The 24,558-nt window shown below is 42.3% G+C and overlaps 1 long non-coding RNA gene across 1 annotated transcript in view; it reads left to right on the top strand.

Moving 5' to 3' along the window:
- The window catches only part of LOC107051850, a 77,713-nt gene that overhangs the window by 47,954 nt on the left and 5,201 nt on the right, over nt 1–24,558 (top strand). The window contains exon 10 of the long non-coding RNA XR_006930917.1: nt 4,823–5,029. This is a non-coding gene — a long non-coding RNA (uncharacterized LOC107051850). The remainder of the gene's footprint in view (nt 1–4,822; nt 5,030–24,558) is intronic.

Genomic DNA, 24,558 nt, shown 5'->3' on the forward strand with positions numbered 1-24,558 from the left:
ATTTAGTAACCCAGTTTCCATGTTTACTTAAGGTTGTCACGAGCTCTAGATTATAGGAATCAGGCATAGTGCACTAGTATTAACTTGATTGTATTGAGTCTTACTTGTAAATTAAAGGCATACATCTTGATTTCCTGATCTTAATTTCACTCCTTAAACATTCTTTTTTAGTAAATATCTGAAAGTGTATGGCCAAGTTTAATGATTACTCTCATTACCACCACAGTGACTTCTTCTTCTACAGTATGTCTGACTTAACACACCAAGTCAGTGGGTGGAATCTCATCTCTTCAGAAATGAAGGGTAAAACTCCCTTTCACATGAGCTGGTTGTTCATCCTGTGTATCTGACAGCTGCAGTAATACATTTCACATTCCTGTTTGACCTCTCAGTAGGAAGAGTATGTCAGGTAATTGATGAGCAGGTTGCTAAGGGGTCCTGGAAGGCTCTGAATTTAAAAATGGGTACTAGAGGGTGATTACAAATTCAGCCAGCAAAAAAGCACATTGTAGGGATGAGGCTAGTTACATTTAAGTGGGAGGCCTGCAACTTGAGTATTTCCATCATTGATGGCAAAATATTCTTAGTGCCTTCTGTTGCAAACAGTTTTAGTCTAGCAGACATTAGTTTGCGCTTACACTTAAAAGGAAAAAAATATGTAACTTTTACTGCTAAATCTTTTTGTGGTCTGCCCTTGGCAGGATGCCTTACTACTTACATGTTTTGTGTTGAAAAGAGAAACCTTGAACAACGTAAGGCAGTTATCAACTTCTGCTTCCAATGCCCTCACTTATTCTTTAAAAGGTATGCAGCCATGTGAAAACAGTAACATTAATTCAAAGCCACAGCTGGTGTTTTCAAGAGGAACACAAAAGACAGCTGTGTGGAAACCTGTATTTTTCTACTTGTTATTAACAAAATCACAGTTCTGGAAAGCTTCGTGAAACTTGTGCTAAATTTGATCTTGCTTCTGAAGCTGTCTTCCTAGAATATGTAAATATTGAAACTGATGAAGGAGGGAATGGAGTGAGTCAAGGTAATTTGTGTTTATTGTAGGAGTTGTATTGTTCTCTAAATAGAGAAACAGTACAGAAATGTCAAATTGTTTGTAAATCAGACACGTACTTCTGTCTCCACTGGTACCTTTCATAACTGGCAATGAGAAGAACGGATTTATCTAGGAAGAAGCTATGGTCAGCCCATCATAAAAAGTAATATGATTATCAGCCATCTAGGAAATATTACATGTATGAAAATCTCTTGGTGAGTACTTCTTATGCTGAAAATCATTATTTCCTACAATAGGTCCAAACCCCTTTTGGTCTTTCTAGTTGTGAGATGTTTGAAATGAAATCCCATGTAATGGAAATAATTCCTGTGTCGTGCTCCTTTGTAATGCCGCTGTATAGTGCATGCAAATGGATGAAAGTATTACACAAAAGTTTTTATTCTCTTTATTTTGAAGTAACCGTCTTCAGCACCCAGTCAGTGGCTTTCACTGTGCTTTATGTGTAGCATTCCTTTGTATGTTATTGTTGTCATGCAGAGATGAAGCTTCTTACTCTGTATAAGTCCGTAATTACTGGAAGCATCACAAGCCATTATTGAGAGCATCACAAAGCATCTGCCATTCCTGAACTCCCCCTATCACTTCTCTGTTGGCCTCAGTTTGACCTACAAGAGTTTTTCATCTCTCTTTTTTAATGTTCTTTATTATTATTATTATTATTATTATTATATACCCTTCTATTCCAGGCAATTAATTAAGATCTGAGATGGATCAAGTTGTGCCAAATGGTGATTTGATTTGTAAAATAAATATATGAAATATCTGCTGATTCTTTGCCAGGCCTGCTGTGTTACACTGAGCCTTTGTTTCTGCTCTTCCTCCTTAATTTTGTGGGCAAAGGCTGGAAGAAGTTGTATCTTTGAGTATGAGCAATGTGTATCAAAAACTGTATTGTGACCCACTAAAGTGGAATCAGCCATATGCCTAAATGTCTGCTTGGCTGAGGTTCAATTCCTTCATTTGGAGGGGAAACATTTAAGAGGAACCCCAAACCAGATGAATTAAACAGGAAATATTTATTGGGGAGACTTTAGGTGTTCAAAGATCAAATTCCGTTGGTAGCTTAAGGAAAAAAAAAAGACCCTTTTCCCCCCCCCAAATTTAACTGGTTCTTTTGCCAGGTAAAATTCATTTGTAATGAGAGATTTTGTTAATGGAGGTGTCGTGTGTGTATCCATGTCCATGAAATGTGGTTGTTATAGCAACAGGTTTAACTATTGAGCAGATTTTTGTCTTAGAGCTGCTTCATAGCATATAACATAACTATGTAATGAGGATCTTGCAGCATCTTTAAATGTCATGCTAGGCAGTAGGGGATACAAATACCAATTACCTCCCTAAGTAATTTAGCTGCAAGTTATTATTTCTCCCCAAAAGGCATTATCTCTAATATGTGTGCATTATTACTCTGCCTGATTTCTTCTGCCTGAATGTGAAAAACATTATTTACATATCCAGTATTAAAATGTGTCAGAATGCTGAGATTTCAAAGGGCTCACAACAGCAACAATTCTGAAACTGAATTCCAAGTGTAGACTTTCAGCATTTGAAAGTCTCATCCAAACTCTGCAACTGCACTTGGTAACTCACTGTGCAATGCTAGCTATTGTTACAGTCCCATCGCTTTGAGCCTGTGGCTGCAGGCTGTTCCCAGCCAGATGAAATGAGTACTTTGAGATGTCATTTTGGTTCTGTTCTTTGCTTACTGTTCTCCTGAAGTTGAACTCTTCTCTGCTGCTTGAGTTTTCAATTCAGAACTGAGCTATTTGCAGAATTACCTGTGTTAGGATCTGATGGTGGGAGTGAACTCTAAAAAGGCAGCGCAGTGGTGAAATGCCACCATAAATATCAAAGAACAGGCAATGTGGGGTCACGTCCAGAGCAGATTGGTGCTCCAGTCATTGCTGCAGGCAGCATCTCCTTAGGGTCACAGGGCACTTGGCATAATGCTGTTCTCTTTCCATCTGAAATCCACTGCTTGGATCTCTCAGCTTTTGTCTGGGTTGTTGGTTTGGGTTGTTTTATTGTATTCTGAGACCTGAAAAAAGGAGAATGCTGCTTAATGTGAAATAATTGCTTGCAGGAAGAACTGAGCTTGTGCTGCAGTTTTCACAGCACCTTGTGTGTTAGGGGCCTTTTGAAGTAGTTTTGTTGTTGTTCTTTCTTTCCAGCTGAAGAATTTAACTTCCTTGGAGGGATGCTGTTGCATGAAAACATCGTGCCTTGTGACTGAGGTTTTGTCTCTTGGAGCTTGGATCCAAAGTCTGGTGAAGACAGTGAGAGAAGCCCTTAAAAGTTCTGAGAAAGGAGGGCAGGAAGGTGTACTGTTTCTCAAATAAGAATCATAGAATAGCTTGGGTTGGTAAGGTTGTTAAAGATCTTCTAGCTCTAACTCCTTGCCATGGACAGGGTTGCAAACCACTAGATCAGGCTGCCCAGGATCCCATCCAACCTGATCTTGAATGCCCCCAGAGATGGGGCATCCACAGTTTTTTTGGGCAATGTGTACCAGTGCCTCACTGCTCCTGAGAAAAAAAATTCTAACCAAACCTCCCTCTTTTAGTTTAAAGACACTTCCCCTTGTCCTATCACTATCAGACCATGTAAAAAGTCAGTCCCCCTCATGTTTATAAGCTCCTTTCAAGTATTGGAAGGCCACAAATAAGTCTCCCCAGAGCCTTCTCCAAGCTAAACAAGCCCAACTCCCTCAGCCTTTCTGCACAGGAGAGGTGCTCCAGCCCTCTGATCATCCTTGTGACCCTCCTCTGGACCCACTACAACAGCTCTGCATCCCTCCTGTACTGGGGTCCCAGGCCTGGACACAATCCTCCAGATGGGGGCTCAGGAAAGCAGAGCAGAGGGGAACAATCCCCTCCCTCTTCCTGCTGGCCACCTCTCTTCTGATGCAGCCCAGGATATTGTTGGCCTTCCAGGCTACAAGCTCATGCTGCTGGCTCATGTTAAGTCCTTCATCTACCAGGACCTCCAAGTCTCTCGCTGCAGGACTGCTCTCAATGAGTGCTTCTCCCAGTCTGTACTTGAATCTCAGATTGCCTCGGTCCAAGTGCAACACCTTGCACTTGGCCTTATTAAACCTCATTAGATTCTCACATACCCACTTTTCAAGCATGTCCAGGTCCTCTTAATGGTGTCTTTTCCTTCTGTTTTGTCAACTGCACCACCCAGTGTGGTGTGAGCAGCAAACTTTCTGAGGGTACACTTAGTACCAAGCACCAGTCCCAAGACAGACCCCTGGAAGTCACCACTTGTGACCGGCCTCCATCTGGGCATAGAGCTGTTGACAGTAGCCCTCTGGCTGCAATCATTCAACCAGTTTGTTATCCATCTGATAGTCCAGCCTTCAAATCCATAGCTCTTCAATTTAGAGATAAGGACCAAGAAGCCTGATGTCTAATCATTGCAACAAGTATTTGCAGAACCAGGTGAATGTGCTTAGAAAAAGCAATTTTGCACTACAACCAGATAACCATTAAAACAAGAAAATGATTTTTAGCCATTTATGCCTTTTAAGCATCTTATTTGTCATTGTAGTAAATGAGCATATGCAAATGATTTGTAATTAATTTTGCATATTTTTCACACAGACTAAATGCTTCTTTCTGGGACATATGGTTCTGAACTTCATTAACTATTGATAACATTGTGTTTGGGTGTTACTGATATGCAATATGTATATATATATTCCTGTTGATGGATTTTAATCTTTTTAATAAGTGAACTTTTCTTCAGCAGATATACGGGAATTGCTAAGTTAGGGCCTGAACCAATGATTGAGCACCTGGTGAACAGACACAGCCAGCCCTGGGAGCACAGGTGAATTGCTTTAGACCATCAGCCTCATGAGAAGCCTCATTTAAGAGCTGGCTACCACAGAGGAAGAATATTTACCTGGAGATCTCTCCTTTTGGAGTATCAGAGGAGCCCTGATCCTTGGGATAGGTAAGCAAATCTTTCTTTATTTAACTGGATTGTGACCTTCATCATTTTTTGGGTAATTCAGAACTGATTATCTGTCATTGCCTTTCCCTACAGAGGATTTCTTGGGTTTAAAATAGATAACAGATAATCTATCATTCTGAACAGTGCAGCAATGTTTATTCTTTTGATGCTTATTTTGTGTGTGTTTGTGTGGTGCCTTCCGATACATTTCAGTAAATAGGTTTCTAAAATTAATGGATTTCCAGAATTTGCTCGTTTGCTGCCATGTGTACAACCCAGATTTGTCTGGGGATAAGTTGCTAGGCCTGCAGATCAGCTCTTAATGGTAAGATGACAAACAGTCTCCTGAGACTGTACATTTGGTTTGAGGGAAAGATGAGTCTAGGATGAAAGAAACAGCATTTTTGCTCTTTCTATTTTACTTCTGTTAAAAATAGATGGGAAATCTCAATCATGTCTTTAATGGCTGTCTTCAGATTGTTACCATAAGTTTGTAAATTGTCTTTAGTCAGTTTAAAAAACTATTATTGCCAGAACTTGTAATGATACACTTGCTCAGTATGCCCTTATCTTTTTTTTAAAGTGTAGTTTTGAACTCAGTCTTCGAACTCTGAGACTTCTGGTTTCAGAAATGTTTAATTTGTTTTGTAAATCTCCCTGCTGTGCCCTCAGTCTGTGATCTCTCTGTTGCTCAGTCTGCATGAAGATGGGGGAGTAGCTGGATGGTTCTTCTACTCATTAATTGAACTCTGGAAATCACTGATGCTCATAGAGGCTCTGGCTTGTGTGGGAGGGAAGAAACTAGGCTGGAGAACCTTCTGGAATGACAGAATCATAGAATCATTAAGGTTGGAAAGATCTCTAGAATCATTTAACCTGACTATCAGTGTATAGACATGGGGCAGAGCCAGCACCCATAAAGGGGGAAACGCTCCTCTGGGGCTGGGATCCAGAGGTTCCTGTCTGGAAGGATGTGTTTCAGGGTGTATAGGAGCATCACTTCTTTTGGCTGGTAGTAGGGGGGCACATCTCCATTGGACCAGCCTTGAAACGTGTCTGGAGATGTAGGATCCCACCAACCAGTCAGCGCATCCCTCAACCTGCTTCCTTAGGGCATTGTGTGTGAATACTGATTGGTTTCCTGCATGCCCTGAGGCAGTGAAGAAACATCTAGCAGAAGTAGTGACAGGTGATTCAGCAAGAGCTCTGGTGACTCATTCAGCAGCTGAGGAGATTAAAATCAATTCCTGCTTCAGAAAATGACAAACTGCCCTTTGATGTCATCCATTAATCTTCTGCAACTGCTGGGTTGGAAAAAAACAGTCCCCAGTCGTTAATGTAGCCACGAGAGGGAGCCCATAAATCCATGATGCCATAAGAACGTATGGAAATGGACCAATGTAGAGATTTTAAGTTCAGTTATTAGGAAACAGCTGATTACTTTTTAACTCCGTTTTTTGCATTTTCTGAAGGACTTTTTTCAGAAGTTGTTTGTATATTTAGCAGACAGGTTGAGGCAACGACATTTAGGTATTATTTGTGATTATTCTGTTTAATATATTTTGACTTAAATGTAACAAAATTGTTCTACTGGGAAAAAAAAAAAAAAAAAAAGTAGTTGCCAACCAGCAGACCAGGCTGCCCAGAGCCACATCCAGCCTGGCCTTGAATGCCTCCAGGGATGGGCATCCACAGCCTCCTTGGGCAACCTGTTCCAGTGCGTCACCACCCTCTGTGTGAAAAAACTTCCTCCTAATATCTAACCTAAACCTCCCGTCTCAGTTTGAAGCCATTCCCCCTTGTCCCATCACTATCCGCCCTCGTAAACAGCTGTTCCCCCTCCTTTTATATGCTCCCTTCAAGTATTGCAAGGCCATAACGAGGTCTCCCCGGAGCCTTCTCTTCTCCAAGTTAAACAAGCCCAGTTCCCTCAACCTTTCTTCAAAGGAGAGGTGCTGCAGCCCTCTGATCATTCTTGTGCCCCTCATGTGGCCCCACTCCAGCAGCTCCCTGCTGGCCATCCCTTTTTTAATGTAGCCCAGAACATAGTTGGCCTTCTGGGCTGCAAGCACAAGCTGCTGGCTCATGTTCCTGAACCCAGCACATATGGACAATGAAAAAATATAATGCTTTTAAACATGTCTGTTCAGAGCTTACCAGTGGCCTTCAGAAGAGTAGCGCAGGCTTTCCTGCTGCTGCTTCCTCTTTTAAATGTGTATGCAATTCCATAGGAAGGACAAAACTCAAAGTAGCCCTACAATTTTTTGTCTTTAATAACAGATAACAAAACAAGTATTTGGAGAGCATATGAGAAGACATTCTTCCCCCCCCCCCCCCAACAAAACCAGCCATTAATTGATTAACAATTGAGGGATTTTTTTGTAAGATAGCAGGCTTTGTCTTCCTGAGGTGCCCAGTGGTGGATGATAGGCCATGCTCAAAGGTATGCGCTGACCACCCAGGGCAGGACACAGTGGAAGTACAGCATGCATCCCAGGCTGTATTGCACAAAGGACCTGTAAGCTAATGTACTGTCCATAAATTATATCTAAAAATTTAATCATCCCTTAAAAACTGGGGAAAAACTATCACAAACTTTTCTGGACAGGAGAGGGAGACTGTGCAGCTGGCATTGCCGAAGGGAATCATGTCTGTTAATTAATCAGCAGTATAATTTTTTTTTTGTTTTTACTTTCCTCTGCTTACTGTCCTGATCACATAGGCTAGCTGGATGTTTTTTTTCAACATCATCTATGTTCCTTGGGGTATCTTGGAAGGAAAAATATTATTGAAGCAAAAAGAGCAGTGATCCTCAACTTTGTGTATGCGTACAACTCTGGAACAATTTCAAAAGCTTTCTTTTTTTCACTTTAGTATCTGAAATGATTAATCAGCTTCATCCTGAGGTTATTCTCATCTATGTGCCTGATTTATTTCCTTCCCTGGCATTTCTTGTTTGTGGTCCAGCTGAAGGAGCTGGCTGGTTTACACACAATTCCCAGTATGATGATACTCAGATGTTATTCTGCAAAGAAGGAATCATTGTGTTATTGGTCTGTTTTTTGAACGTTCTGGAAGATGCCTGAAACTTTATTTCCGCTGCCTGTACGCAAGCCAGTAGACTCACTAAATAAACTCTTGAATGATTCACACTTAGGGATGTATTTCTCTGCCTTCTGCCAAGCTGGAAGGTTCTCAGTGTGTTGTAGTTTGATTTGGCTTCCTCTAATCAATTTCTGAAACAGGAAAAGTTCACAGCAACCTGCAACCAAGGAAGTAAGGGTTGGTATTCTGAAAGCTGATCAAAGCTTGAAAAAGCTAAAGAGAATTGACTTCTGGTGTCTGGCCTTATAGCTGCATTCCTGAGTTCATTCCCCTCCAGATTCCCACAGTTTCCCCAGTCAGACCCAGGGTTTACACTGTAGATTTGTCTTCTGCTGTACGGTCCATAACTGCCATCTGCATGAACAGCCCAATAGGACTAGATGATACACTGTAGGGCATTTGGATTGTCTTCTTTGGGAGTTGTCAACCTTCTCAGGTTAATGCCTGAGAAACTACATGAATGTTTTGCTAAGAAAAATGTTCCATACTGATGGAATTTTCGATCTTTTCCAAATGTCAGTCAATCTGCTTGCAGAAATTAGCGTTCTCATCTCTTGACTCTGTGACCTTAATAACCAACAGAAATATCGAACCAACCTTTTAAAACTGAGATTACTCATTTCAATCCAATTGAAAAACATGGTGATGGCAAGGAGAAAAATGTCGAGGAATTTGGGGGGGGCTGAGTTACATTCATGTGATTTAGGCTTTTAAATCTGGTATTTCACTGTTGATTACAAGTTCTGCTGTTTGTGGAGACTTAGTTCATTGTCTTGGATGTTACAGATTGGCATGAGCTTTTCTATTTCATTGCAAAATGTGTCACTAGGATGGAACATCTTGTGCTCTCCTTTTTCTTGTTGCTAAGTATCCATTCTTCACATTTGTATCTTGAGGTATAAATTTAATAAATGTGTGATGTTTACTCACTTTCCTACAGAGCAATCAGAATCTTACTAATAGGACTATATATTTTTTTTTTCTTTTTAAAGGTCAAAATGTGCTTTCCTTATTCTAAGTTGGATAGAGGGATATTGTTGAACTAGTTCCCCAGCTGGCATAGAGGGCCAGGCATGCATTGAAATTACTTGATATTGGCCAGCTTAGCTGTTTGCCTAATATTAATTTGACCCTTTGGGACGCGTGCTTTTGCTGACAAATGCTGTATTAGAAAGAAAGGGAGATACAGAGGAAATAACACATGAGAACACAAGTTCTGTATCACTATTTTTTTCCTGGACTAATAACTTCTCTGTAGATAGCTTGCCTTGAATCTTAAGACCTGGGAAAATACTGACACTCTCATCAAGTACCTGTGCATGAAAACCCTCATTTTTCAAGAAAAATGAAGTTATATCATCCCTAATGTGATGATATCAGTGATTCATGGAAAGCCTAAAATCAACATAAAATTGATGTTTTGTTTCCTTATCTTAAGATCTTTAACTATTGACTTCAGCTCTGTTGTGAAATTTAACACATAGATTGATAGGGATTTGGCATATAAGAGCAAAACTTACCTGTTGTGTTGATTTCTCAGAATCTTACAGGATTATGGAGAATATCTGTGTTGTAGGCAAAATGGAAGTGTGCCATATAAGGTTCCTATTTGCTGGATAAACTCCAGTCTCTGCTTAATAAGTTGGATGTTGATTTTAACACCCTGCCCACATAAAGAATTTTAAGACTTTTGCCTTTCATCTGGACCTTTATGACTTGCCCTTGTGTTTCTAGTGAGTTTAGCTAAGAATCTCACTTACAAATTGGGTTTGAAATCTAGCTGTATTCACACATGGAGCTGGCCAGAGACATTCTGCTTTGAGCCCACCTTTTCTTAATTAATTTTTCATGAATCCAAAAGGTGCAGTGCATTTCTCCCCCATGTATTTGTAGGAATTGCTAGATTTTTAGATTAGAACGACTCAGCTTTTGTTTGCTTCAACGTCTGCATGACAAAATAGCTCCCTAAAGCCAACAACTTTTCCTCAAGATGAAACAAGGGAACAAAGACCTGTTTTGCAATGCAGAGATCTGCCAGAACAAAACCATACCTTGTTTCACTCAGTGCAGAGCATTTAGTTTTCCTCCTCCTAACAGTTTTCCTTGATGAGCTGCGCATTTAAACATGACCATCCCTATGTGGAGTCAAATACCTTGTGAAACATTTGAATTTCAGCAGAATTGTCTTCTTTTTGTTTTTAAACTTTCTTTTTTTCCTCACGGATTCTCTTTGTTCTCTCAAAAGTTTGGGATTTTTAGAAGGCTAGCAGTTAGTTCCCATTCTGATTTTGTTTTGAGCACCTCAGAGCTGTGGGGAAAGTACACGGGAACACTCCGTTCTTCAAGTGAGTAATGAACTGCCTCAGCTGCTTTTGGACTTCCTTCAAACCAGAGAATTACTTAATATAATGATAGGTGACCAGGTATCTTCAGAGGAAGGTTAATGACAGTGTACATCTTCCAGTAGCAATGAAATTCTTAATTTCCTGTCTGGCTTTGCTCCAGTGTAGGACTGTGGTTTTGCTATCAAAAGAAGGATATTGTAGTATTCAGAGCGCCTTCATGGAAAGCTGAAGGTGCTTTGTTCAGTGCAATATAATTTCTAAGAATGCATTCCTAGGGAATGCTCTCAAAGCCATTTGCAGGGCAGTCCTACATCCCAGAAGAAAGGAAATTCATGATACGTGTTCTCTTGCAAGTAAATTCTTCATCTTGGGAAGTCCCTTGCAAGAGTTTGTGATAGCTTAAACTGGTTCCACTTTGGGTGAATTGATGAGACAGAACAGATTTGACACTTAATTCTCAAAGTCTAAGCTTTAGTTGGTGATGAAGCAATAGTTAAGTCAAAGCACCTTTCCAAGTACTTTTAAGTGGTCTCTATAAAGCATTTCAAAGCTTTTGAACACATGAAAGGGTTAAAAATAACCATTGTTTCTTTATTTCTTTTTTTTCCCAAGTGCATTGAAATGTATTCTCTAATCTTCTGAATATCTCTTCATAAGCTCTTCCCACGAATGTCTTTTACAAACTATTAAAAAGACTGTCTACTGCTTTAGTATAATACCTTTGCACCTTGTTTTATATTGACTCATCTTCATTACAATGCTTTTAACTGTAATTTGCAGCTGATCTTTTAGGATTCCCTGTGGGATCAAAGGCCATTCCCTAACTATCAAAATAAATCGCTTTCCAAAAGTTTCCTTCCCTTCCTGTGGATTCAGTGTCACCAGAGTGATTAGTTCATTTATTTACCATTCTGGTTTTGGTAGATGGCTTTTATTTTTCTCTAGGTGACTTTTGTACCTTAGTGCAAATGGCAAGTAGTGTGGACCTGTGCTTCATGTACTGTATAGGTCTGTACCTCTTCAGGTAGGACAATGAGCGGATGTGTTGATCCTAAAGAGGTTGTAGGTCCGGACCAAAGGTTGACCTACAGGTTAGGAATGCTGTCATGAGGAAAATTCAAATCTGTGATGGGGAGAATGGAGAAATAAACATTTTCAGCTAAATAGCTAACTTATTTTGTCTGTGTTTAATTAACTGCAGTACAAAAAAGCCAGTCTAAGATTTATTCCATTACTGAAAGAGATGCACGGGATAAAGGTGGGTGTCAGACTGCAGAGAAAAAGAACAATGGCTTAAATCAATCCAAAAGCACTTACTCATTCCAAAGAGCAGATAAAAGATCAAAAGTGATAAACAGAGAAACCTAAATCCCATATCAACAGTACAATATTAGAAGGGTGATTAAGATTATAGGCCTAAGGGAATGTGCACACTGCAGTACTGAACATGGAGTACCTGACGTTCAGACTACCTAGAAAAATTGGCAGGCTTGACTGACCTGTGCAAGTGGTGTGTAATATACTGCACTGACGAATCAAAGGACTGCAGACTGATAGCCTTTGGCATTGGGATGCTGTTCAAGTAACTGACTCTAGAAGCTACTAGGAAAGACATATAAACAAGTTACGGTTGGAGAAGAAATAAGATACTTGAGTTTGAATTGTGTGTATCTACACTGATAGTAGAAAAGGGAGCACAGCTCTACTATTTTGGGGAATTTGCTTATCTACACACAGGTTGTTTTCCAGCATTTACCATAGCGCTTCCTGATGAATTGAGGCCAACTAGCAGATTTTTCTCAAAAGAGATGACAAAAATTATACAGATTTGGAGCTTATAAAATTGTTTCTTTCTTGCAATTATTTTTAAAATTAGCACCCATTAAAATATCTTCATTTTACCATTACAATGTCAAGTATTTGTATCTGCTCTGGGAGAAATGCTGTAATTCACACAAATTCACAAACATTTCTTTGGATCCCAATGAAGCACTGGTGGGTAAGAGTGACCCATGCTGAGTATGTGCTCCCTGCTGCTGACACACACAGTGCCTCGTGTCACAGATGTTGGACACAGTGCTTGTTTTGAGAGAAACATCAAGAAGGAAGCACTATGAAACTGTGCTGTTAGAGGCTGTTCAGCTGCTTTCTGGAAAAGCACAAAGGAACTGTTCTTGTAAGGATGTAAGACAAGCACAAGGGCTGCTTGGGGAGAAACAGCCTCGTCCTGCGTTGATGCTGCTGGGTGAATCACTCCTGGCCTGACTCAGCGCTGTCCTGGCACATCCCCCTATGGGCAACAGCCTTTGCCCAGTCCAAAACACACAGAAGCACCTTACTGCTGGTTCCAAACAGCAGTCTGAGTCTTTCCCCTTCCTGAGCAAGGCTGCATTGTGCTGCCAGTCACTGCTGTGCTGCCTGCAGTGGGAGACGCTCTTGACTGCAGCACTGCTGTTGTCATGGCTTTGCCCTGTTGTAAATGAGATCAGAAACTGGCTTGCTGCCACCAAATGTGGTATTTGCAAGGACTGAATTATGCTTGTCATTGTTTGCTTTTTGTTTTTCTCTAACATGAGTAACAATAGTATTGCTGACAAAATCCTCACCTCGAGAAAGATGTAGTGTAGGTGTTTTCTTCAAAAAGGAAGTCCAACAAAACGAGAACAAACCAGAGAAAGAAACAGTTGCTGTATTTGGACAATGTGGCTCTAGGTGTGTCTTAAGTGCTTTCATCTTCACTTGCCTGATTTGTAACTTCTGTCATTGCTTCACTGAGGGGTGGGCTGGGAGGCAGAAGACACAGCACAGGTAAATGGATGAATCTGTTAGTGCTATTGATCCTCCTCCAAAAAGCAGGAGTAACTGTATCTTCTGCATTTTGGGTCTAGCTAAGATTGATTAGTTGAGACTGTGGATTGAATCTGTTACAGCCCTCTACTAGGAGCATCTAGGGCAAGCGTCTGATACTTAAACTGCTAAGAGTGAAGAAGAGTGATGCAAGTGGAGGTATGGTACTAAGGAGACAAACCTGATGCACAGAAATGTTTCTCCTATCCCCTCTTCTTACACAGCTGGGAATATTTTTCAGAGCAGAGATCTTCCATTCTCTTATGTATAGCACATCTATACTGAATTTTGCTATGCAGCATATATGCAAAGCATTCAGGATATGTGTGACCCGATATGAATAATCGGGCAGTCTGAACAAAAGCTCCTCCTCTTAAAATGCTGCAAAGTTTTCTGAAAATGTTAAAATTAAAATACATTCATAAATGTTGTGCCTGTGGCATTTGCTATATGAGGAGACATCTTCCTGTAAAAGAGTTATTTTTTATTTTCATTATATTTTTATGGTGGCTTAAATTATCTCGAGTTATTCAATAAAACCCACAGAATTGCTCTTTATGCAATTACTCAGAGTGAGTGTTCCATTATGTGACAGTCACACCACCACGTAGCAACCCTTTCATCTATAACTTTCTGCCAGTTTCGCCCACTAAGAGTCTGAGAAGATGAGGCAAGATTTAAATGTTCCTGATAGACTCATACTGGCCTGGGTGCTGGTCATGACTAGGAAAAAAAGCCAAACAGTGGATCTCCACGTGGTCCGAAGAGGCCAATTTGTTAGAATAAATAGTGTGGTTGTGTCACATTACCTGAAATGGGATCGTGTGATTTGACTTGCTTTCATAATTTCAGAGCATCCGATTTCTATCCTGAGCAGTGACCTGGTGGGTGAATTTTCCAGCATACTAGTGTCCAGAAAGTACCCAGAAAAAAAGATGATAGTGCCGAGCTTTGAGGCAGTTAAGCTTTTGGCTCAGTGGCTTTTCAGCAGCACTTACAGGTATCTCCATGCCTCAGTTTCCAACTTCTAAAGGAAAAAAGGCGGTGTTTCTCTGTCCTACTGCACTGAGCATTAATATGTTAAAAACCACAAAGCACTCCAATGCTATGGTAAGGGAGGCTGTATAATAAGAATGGGCGGATATCCAAGAAAGCTTTTTCTGTATTTCAATTTGTTGTTGTTGTTTTGTTTTTTTTAATCTAATGACAGTGAGCCAAGTTCTTTATGAGTACAGATCAGCAGTTTCACTGATTCATTGAGAATCAGGCTGGCTGAAAAAGTTGCAGACACTTCTATGTCTGCCTAGACTTACAGGCATGTGAGGAGAAGTCTTTTGGGAGTGACTCTGGGCATGGTGCTGCAGCAGGAGATTGTCTGAGCCAGTTTTCTCATCCTAAACACCAGTGGGGTGTTCCAGTGCATGCACCTGTGGTACTTGGTCAATAGAAGCTTGTAGATGTATTAAGCCTTGACAAGTCCCCAGGCTCAGTATTTTCCCTCTGAAAATATGGCATTTTAAGGGACATCAAAGGTTTCTTCAAGATGGATTACATTTTTACTTTTTATGAGTGATGGCAGAACTCTTTTTCAGCCTAAGATCCATTAAAGAGCCTATTGTATAGAGCTGGCTAAATGAATGTTTATGACAAACAGTCAAACGCAGTGCAAAAGCTTGAAAAGCTGCAGGTGCATGTCCCCCAGCAAGGCTCTTTGAAGTCAGATTCAACTTTGAAGAGCTTTTCAGGTTTTACCTTTACCTTCCAGCAAGCCTCCTGGCTAGCAAGAGAGGCTTTTCCTCTGTAACCTGATTGAGGGCTGGCAAGTGAAGATGCCGAGGGCATCTTCATTCCTCAGTGCTCCAGGAAGGCTACAGAAGAGCTGTGCTGGCAGCTCAGTTCTTCAGAAAAGCTCCGGAACAGTTTGGAATAATGGGGCTATTGACTTTTTTCTGTCTTTATTAGAGCTTCTAGGAAAAGGGGAAAAAAAAAAAAGAGAGAAAGAAAAATAGATTAATTCTGAGGGGGACTTCTGGATTTTGGTTTTAAGTTTCCAAAGCAAGGTGCTCCACTGAACTACCTGATCAGCCTCTGACAAAAAAGAGGCTAATGGCCATAACCAGCACCTCTCTTTCTGTCAACTTGTGTCCTTCCACCTTTTTGCAGAAGCTGATAGCAGATCACTCCCATTCCCTTGAAGACAGGGATCTCCCTGCCATCATATTGAAGGAGAAATTGTGATTGCTGATACCTTAGGTGACTGTAGGCATAAAACTTGGTGAACTTAGGTAGCAGTGATGGAGAAAGGGGTGGGGGTGGGGAGATGGAAATAAGAGAATATAAGTGGAAAAACTAGAACACATAGAGAGGAAGGTGATTTTGCCAATTTATATTCAAACAAGGCATTATTCTTTCCTTGACCCAAAGATATATGGAACAAATTGGTAATGTGTTTTTCCTATATCAGAATTAGAAAGATAGAAAATATTTCTAAATACATTAGCAGAATGCAGTGCACAACTAATGTTGATTGATTCTTGGGGGGGGGGAGCACAACAGAATATTTTTAACAGAATGAAATCAGCATAAAGCACTGAGGATTCACCCACAATGTGGCTCCCCTTTATTTAGTCATGCTCAAATGGACTCATAAACCACCCTTAAGGAGTTTGGCCACGCCAATGAGAAGTCTTACAACTAGCCTATAGAATAGTGCTTTTTATTAGAGCAATGGAGTACAGATTCTATGAATTGCCAGTGATAGGTACACTGCCTGCAGTGTGTGTGCAAATACCCATAGTGTGAATAATCAAGCTGACCATGAATGTGTAAAACTGTGGAATAACTTGATAGACATTTCTAAGTTTCCCGGTACATCCAAGCATGTGAATCTCACTCAGTAGGTGCCTCTATAGTGGGGAAGCGAGGCTCAGTCTGTCAGCTGGTCCCAGAAGCCAGTGGTGTCCTTCCAACTCGTCTGTGATGGTATCTTCCCCAAAATCTCTGCTCTCTCGAGCTGTTTTTATGCTATCTTCAGGTGGAGCTTGGGTGACTTTAATAATACCTATCTTTGTTGTGTTCGGTGCAACAGAAAATTGAAAAGCTGCTAACTCAGGGGGACAGTTATACAGTTTATCAGTTCTGTGGTACCACCAAATTCCCATCCATGCAATCTTATCACAGAGCCTGGCTGTGGTGTTTTACACTTCTTCCTACCCTTGGTGCTGTATCTCTTAGAGTCGGCATACCAAGCTCTCCCCGTGCTGTTACCAGTCTAAGGTTTGCAGGTCTTGCCCTGCTTAGGGAACTGTCATGAAACAGACTCTTGGTGTATTGACTGCATTCTACTCCAGAGGTTTCTTCAACATTTTTCTTCTTTTTAAAAGTGGAATATCCCAATAAGTCATTTCCAACAATCCCTCTGCGTAATGCACCCCATGATTCCAGTCGCTCAAGCTTCTCAATATTTAGATGACATTGAGATCACTCTATCTTGTCATGAGAGTTAGAGCTGAAGGGGCGCTCGGGCTGCTCACTCTTTGTGGGGTAAGATGATTGGCTCATAGCCTTAGTGTTTAGCAGGACACAATTACCAGTCCTGATGACAACACGGCTCACCAAGGCCTTGGGCATAATGGCCAGGCCAAAGGAGGAGGCTGGGGGCAGAGGGAAGCCTGCTGGCACACCCTGCCTTCATAAAGCGAAGCCCTGGACTGTCTCTGCCTCATGCATTTTCTCTCTTTCCTTGTGAAGGATCCGTTATAGTTAACCTTTAGCATGTTTGATTCTTCCATGAACATTTAATGTGCAATTACTCATAGGTCTGTGTGAGAGCACTTCTGTGTGTAATATAAGCTGGTTATTTTATTCAGTAAGAGTTTGTCTAAAAATGTAGACATGTCTTTATATTAGGAGAAAACAGACTCCATAAATTACAGCCTCTTATATAATCAATTTTCTGAATATCTTCGAGATCAAACACATCCGATGAATCATTTAGTCAAATGCGTGGTTCTTCGATTGGCTGCTTAATGAGTGTGCTTTAATCTAAACCCTCTCAGGGCTGGAGTTTCCATCAGAGGCATAAACAAATGCTTGCTCATCTCAGAGTTTGTCACTGGGTAAAAGTTAGAAAACATTACAACTCAAAAACAAAATAGCAAAGTAACAGACTAAAAAAAAGTGTTTTCTTGCCTAAGTGTGTTTTATATGTAATAAAAATCCTGCAGCCCATCGTCAGGAAGCTTTTACCCTATCTGAATAGGACAGGCTGGGCGAATTGGTTGCTCCCCATTCCCTACAAGCCAGGTTTGTAAATTTGGGTCATTTAATTATGGCAGTTAATTATGTCCTGATGCTGACAGGCGAGCAGAGGAGATGCTGTGTGTTAGAGGTGCAGGCCACTGGGGCTCCTCCTTGGGGTGATTATTGCAGAGGCGGCAGAGCAGATAATGAAAAACCTGACAGGGAGGATTTGAAGTGAGAGGAATGCAAGTTCACGTGGGAAGTCACGTTGAAAGTGTGGTAGCAGCTTTTGTGGTGTTTTATTGTCAGGAGGAGTCTAAGTGGAAAGATACAGGTTGTTCATGCTGGCCATGGTGGTTTGTGCCCATCTCGGTACCTTTATGTTCACGTTCCTATTCCTTCCTCTCTTCCCTTTTGCAACAAACTGCAGAAATCCCCTTGGTATGCCGGAGTGGAGTCACTGAAGAATGTCCCTTGGGTGCACTGGGCAGACAATCCAGGCCGCGTGTGCTTATATCAAAGGGCCATTTTGATGTGGAGCCAAACAGTTCTCCAATGCAGCTGCCCCACACCCTGATTCTGCTAGAAATGCCCATCTGTTAGTTATGCCCTGCTGGAAGAAGGTAAGCTGGGAAGGCAGAGCATGAGCCGATGTGCTTCAGAGAGGGACTGGGGCTGCATCATCAATGCTTCTGTCTTGAGCTGCTCTGCTCTGCCTCCCTGTTGCTAAGGCGTGTTTCTATGGCAAAGGCCCACCAAGAAAGTGAGAATTAGAGAGTTAACGTTCAGAACAGATGAGCTTGCTCTTGTTGACAGCTGGCTTCTTCAGGGGAAATGAGCTGCTGTAGAGGAGGAGCTGCCATCTCAGATGCTGTGCAGAGCGGGAGGTGCAGCTGGCATGTTTGCTCATGGCTTGTGTTCATTTGTGGTAAATGAAACCTATTAAACTAAGTGCTGATTGAGATATATCCTCATTATAGGTGTGTTCTTGTAGGATGAGCTGGGTGCAGCCCTCGAGGCCAGCTGTCACGCTGCTAGGCAGCCCTGCGTGGCCCTCCGGAGTGCACTGTCACCTGCAGGGCTCACACCTGAGAGCTGTGCCTTTTGGTAGCTGCTGTGAGGAAACCTTGTGAAATCTATTTCTGCTGTGGAGCTGCTTGGGTGCAGAGGGCCAGGAGTTTCCATCCTTGTGTTGCATGGTTCCATTAATTTCCTTTTCTGTAGTAAGCCTATGGATGGTGCTGTTAATTCACAGTGCAAGCCCGTGCAAGGCACTTTGTGAGGCAGTAGGAAACGAAACTCCTGAGGTTAAGTAAGTGGCTGGTTGTGACTTGGCAGTTTTGCCCAGCATTTCCATCGTGCTCTGTGGTACACTGCTGGTGGTTGGCCTTTATGCAGCTGGTTAGAGGGAAAGCAATTAGAGAAAAAGCCTGCATTAAGGCCAGCTGCTTTTCCCAGCTGGTGTGACCGAAGGAATTTTGGGGCCATGGCCATACCTGCCCTGCAGCCTTCCTAGAGCACTGGGTGGAGGCAGATGAGGATAAGGCCATAGGATGGCTTCTCCTGATTCTGCCCTGCCTCAGGTTCCCTCCCCCAAAGTGCTGAGGGACCCACATGTTGAGGTAGGATGGGTTTCTGGATTTAGGTTTAGGAGCCTGATGTCCTCTAGTATCCCATCCAAAATGGTCTCACCACACTGTGGATGCAGCTCGGCCAATCAAAAAGAGCTTCCATATAGCTGTGGGGACAGAAAGGAGATGTCACATTCATCTTATGTTATTTGAAATTAAGTTGCTTGAGCCAAGATAAGCAGGTTTAAGCCTAAATAATTTTCTCAAACTTATGAAGGACCTTAACTGTGCATACTACTGAATTTCTCATGCTCTCAGGTTCTCAACTCTAAAATTAGGAGGGACTTGACTCACTTCCTAGGCAGAATGATCAGTGATGGGAAGCATTTTTCAGCTTGTTGGCTTTAAGACCTGCAATAAGGTGTTAGAATGGGTGTGCTGATCCTACAGACCGTTCCTTGGGATGTTGATAGGTACCGCATTTGTGATCTAGGCTCTGATTACTCTGGCAGTGTCTTTGCTCAGGGTTGCTTACCACAAATAAGAGTTATGATTTTTTAATAGGCGTTATTCATAATTTAAAAACGCAGCTTAAAGACATTACGGACCATTGCCGGAGCAGTGATGTATGATCTGTAGAGGCTTACTCCCTGGTAGATGATATTGTAACAGTGACTTACATCTCCACCCTCCGTTAAACAGAACTCTAAATGCCACTGCTGTTTACGCTATTTAGCAGGGTGCTCAGGAACGATGATCTGAGCTCTGATGGCCCACGTGCCCCTGTAAGCAGCCGACAGATTTACAGGTTGGTGAAAACTGGCTCATTATCTCTAGCAGTAAATTCCCCTCCTAAAGACTCTTGTGTGCTCAAGCTGCAAATGGAGTTTGCATATACAGTAATGAAACATGCTTCCTAAATACAGTCATAAGTGTTTTAACATCCCTGATTATTTTTTTTCTCATTCCTAAATGCTGATAGCTTTCCTCCAAGCCCTGCAAATGCTCGCCTTCTCTGTAAACACAGCCAAAACAGCAGGGCTCCTGCGAACCCATGTTTACAGTTTTGTAGAGGGAGTTGTTGCTGGTAGAAGCCAAACTCATTTGGATAACAGCAAGGGATGCAGCTACCCCCTGCAGGGCCCATTGGTACTCAGGCACTGGGCTCTCAGAACAGAGCAGCCGGTGGTTCTGCTGGCTCCCAGTGAAGACCATGAGACAGCCCCGGCGGTGTTGTGAAGCTGTGGGGCAAAGCTCACCCTTCCCTGTATGCATCCACAAAGCCTTGCCCCAGAGATGGATGGCTGGGGCTCCGCTGCTTGCTACACAAATCTTTGTTTCTGTATGTGAGTGTATGGTAACAGAAATCTGCAGAAGCTGGCATCTCATCTGTTCTCTGGTAAATAGCTGTTTGACAGGGCCACAGCAGACTGAGCTTCTGGAGACCCGCGAGCCCTTTGTTCTGTCATTTGTAGTGCAGCTCTTTGCATTCAGGCATACAAGGAAAGCGCAACACATTTATGGCTCAGCTAATCTCACTAATCTTCTTTTAATGAATCCGTTTCAACAGAATTTCATTTCCACTTGCAGTCAACCCAAAAAAGGCAGATAGTCCTGCAGAAAGAAATCACCCCAGCAGAAAGATCTCTCTGGAGATCAGGCCTGGGAGGCAGCAGGCAGGCAGCAAAACAGATGAATAATGATAACAGAGATGGAAATTGAATAACAGTTTACGCTGCCATCTCTCCTAAGTTGCTCACTTGCTCTGCATGTGCCCGTGTGAATGAGTAATGGTGTAGAGGCAGCTGCTGCTGCCAATGGGAGCCTGCATCTTGTTGGGGCTGCTGAGGCACTGGCCTGCATCTGTGTGTGCCCTGGGAAATGTCGTGAGATGGAGGCAGCTGCCTGGAGCCTTTGGAGGTGGCTGCAGCTCTTGTGTCTGCTGAGTGGTTGGGGTTCTGTAGTTTTCTAGTGGCTCCTGACCTACATACAAAGGTCCTGGGGTCGTGTCATCAGTCAGACTCCCACATCATAGCTATAAACATCCTGGTACAGCTGCATTGTTTTCACCAAAATCTCGAGCACATTGTCTATTTTAAGCATAGGAACAGGCTGAAAGATTTCTAGAAATTGTGGAAAGCAGGTTTTAACACAGGCTTAAGAAGATGCATTAGAAACAAAAGGGAACTTACAGACCCTTTCTTAAGGACAGGACCTATTTCAAGGGTATGGTCTCTAAGACCAAGTCATAGTCAGAGAGATAGTAGTGGTGCACACCCATTGAGTTCAGTGCAATCAGATTTTCACCGTGCATTTGTTTCTAGGTGTTTATTAGTAGAGCATAGGTAGCCAAGTGATGACAGGCTCTGCTACAGCTCTGTGTAAGTACTACTTGTAGGTACTTTCTGTATCTCCATTCATAGAAGCTGAACTTCAGAGGCCAACTTCAGGGATCACTGTGACCTTTTTTGGGGGGAGGGTGATTGTGTTTGTATTCTCATATACCTTTTTTCATGAGGTGCCTCAGTGAAGAGCCAGCCTGTCTATTTCTGTGCACAGATACACTGCACAGCCCCAGCTCTCACTCTGCCTGTAATATCCTCATGAGAAAGCCCAGAGGAAGCTCCATCATGCTCCCACTGCCCATGTCAGAACTGGTGGCAGAACAGATCCCTCTGCATCTCATTCTCAATCCATGAAGGTCAAACTCAGGCCCTGCAGTTAGGCTGTTGGTACTGGATGCTCTGCACATCCCAACGGCCTTTGTTAGAAAGTGTACTGTAATTCCTGTGCTTACCTACTAAGAATTCAGAAAGCAATGCGTTCCCTGCTCCTTGGCTTTTGAAAGATGTAGAGTAGCAAGCTATAAATCAAACTTTGTACTCAGAGGCTATGTAGGAGGACAAATAATCATATCTTGTCAGTCAAATGACTGTTTAAATTGGTTTTCCATCTTAATACATAGGAAGCTACAGGCACAAAAATGTACGACTCAGTAGGTAAAATATGCAACTGGCCTAGAAAAATAGAGCATCTATTTTCAGGTGGTGCAAAACACGTGTTCATCAAGAAGAATATTAAAAAATTCATTTCGTAAGGACATCAGCCTTGGACTATTTAGGAGATAGGCTACTGAATAATAAATTGCACAGGCAGAAAAGCGTGCACTGTAAAAGGTGAGCTACAAGGCAATGTCATTTCCACGAATGTGCCAACAGTCTTCGTGTATGATAGCTAAATTCTGCTCTATATCTGCAATATGATGGGTGAAAGATGTCTTTCTAGAAGGCTAGCTCTCCTGTATATTTGTAAAACAGTCCTCTGCTGCTTGTGGCTGCTTCTTGGAAAGGTGCTGTAGCACAGGAATTAATTCTAAAATATACCTACAATCTAAAGACTTTTTTTGTTTGCATTCTAGATAGTTTAGCTGATCAGCAAAAACTTTTCCAGCAGTAAAATGCACTCAGAATTTATCATGAAGATGATTAAGCGATCCTTACTGAGTCATGCACTGAGCTGAGCCAGAAGGCAGGAAAATGGAAGAAAAGGAAATTATCCAACCTGATTAACAAATGAGTTAGCCAAGAAAGTCACCACAGAGGTGTCAGCTCAGAGATGGAAGGCTCCCCAGTGCCCATCGCTGTGCAGGAGACCACAGGCCTGGCAGCGGTCACCTCTCCTGTTTCCCCCAAACAACTCCATCAATCTGCCACATGGCCAGGCTGCCAATTCCCATTTATTTTCCCTGTGGCAGGTGGTGGTAGGCAGGTGATAGGGATGGGAGGCCTCCACAGCATCATTCATCATCCATCTTTGGAGAGCATTTCAGTGAGCACCGTATTAAGTTAAAAATGTAAATGTTGTTTTTAGTGGGGTTAATGATATAAAGATAATACGATTTTCTAGCAGTCTGCTTCTAGATTGGGTGGATGGGCGAAGGTGTTTGAGCATAGTATTGATTATATTGATTGCACTTCAGAATTTTCTTGGAAGGCTGCTGTCAAAACATTGTTCCTCAGGGACTTGATCCACCTGCTACAATTCATCTTGGCGTATCTTTAATGTTCACACTAGTTATCTCCTTCATTCTTGTGTCAAGGATGATATCCACAAAAAAAACTGTGCTAGAGGATATATTTCTGTCCTTCCACAGTTGTGTGCCTCTGGGGTTCTTACTGCAGGCTGTTTGGGAAGGAGACCAGGAGGGCTAAGGGGGGAATGCTATAAACAGTATCTGAGCGTGTTGTGGAGGGAGCTGGGGTCTGACATGGCCACCTATGCATGAAGCATAGGTCAGCTTCACTGAGAGTGTATGAGCCCGCCTTCAAAGGATGTCATGGCCACTGCCTGGTGGGGGACTGCCAGAGGTGGAAGCTGTGTTCTCATTCCTGCCGAGATTTCTTCCTGGTCACTAAAGAGCACCTTGGGATAGAACAGTGCTTTTGTTGTGAGGGGAAGGCCAAGGAGGGCAGCAGGCAGACCTCTGTGGTACCACAGCAGCCCCATGCACCATCCATACCCACAGGTGTGTGGGCTGTGGGGGCAACAGCCTCAGCCTGGGTACTCCAGCAAAGAGAGAGCAGTTGTGGCAGCTTCCAGATAGAAATGAGAAAGGAAATAAATAAAAAATAACGTAGGTGTGAGCAAACTTCAACCTGATCCTGCTTCTATAGGGAAGACCTGTGCCATTTGTAAGGTTAAGGACTCAGGTGTTTGTACAGTACCAGCGTTTCTGTTGTCTAAATTAACTGGTGGAATCTGATGGTATTTGCAGACCTGCATACAGAATAGTTTTCTGATTTTGTTCCTTATCCACCCTGTACTAGTGACTGGTCATTGCTATGGAGTGCCTGTCAGACTACACTTGCACCCAAAAACCTGTCTACGGGGATTTAATACGTCTCCCCCTTGTCATGCCATGTAAGTGGCAAGTGAGGTATGTTGGCTTTGTGCCCTTTAATGTTTTATCTCTGCTGTGTCTGTACATGGTGTTCCTGGCCTGGATCTCACATCCCCAATGTGAGAGCACCAGTAGTGGTAGCATGTAAAGTGGTTTGCTTCTCTGCTGTGAAATCTATCAGCAGGTGGCAAAACATATAGGTACCAGGGTAGAAAATGTGTTCCTTGCAGAAGTGATAACATTGTGTCTCCAAACAGTTTGATGCCTTCTCTTGCGTCAAAGAGAAGAGAGTGGATGGCAGGCTTCCTTTTGAATTTAGGGGCAATGGATTTACAAAATTGAACCTAAGTGGAATCTCAAATCTGAGCTGGGGGAAAAAAATCAATTTAAAGGAAATGCAATTCTGGAAAGAGATTTAATAGACAAGAAGGCACAACCATGGTGAAGGTAGTGGTAATGTGCTGCACCTGGCGATATGAGCACAGTGTGCCTCCTCTGCTGCATGCTGCAGTACCCAGC

Source organism: Gallus gallus, chromosome 9 (genome assembly GCF_016699485.2).
Source record: "Gallus gallus isolate bGalGal1 chromosome 9, bGalGal1.mat.broiler.GRCg7b, whole genome shotgun sequence".
Lineage (NCBI taxonomy): Eukaryota > Metazoa > Chordata > Aves > Galliformes > Phasianidae > Gallus > Gallus gallus.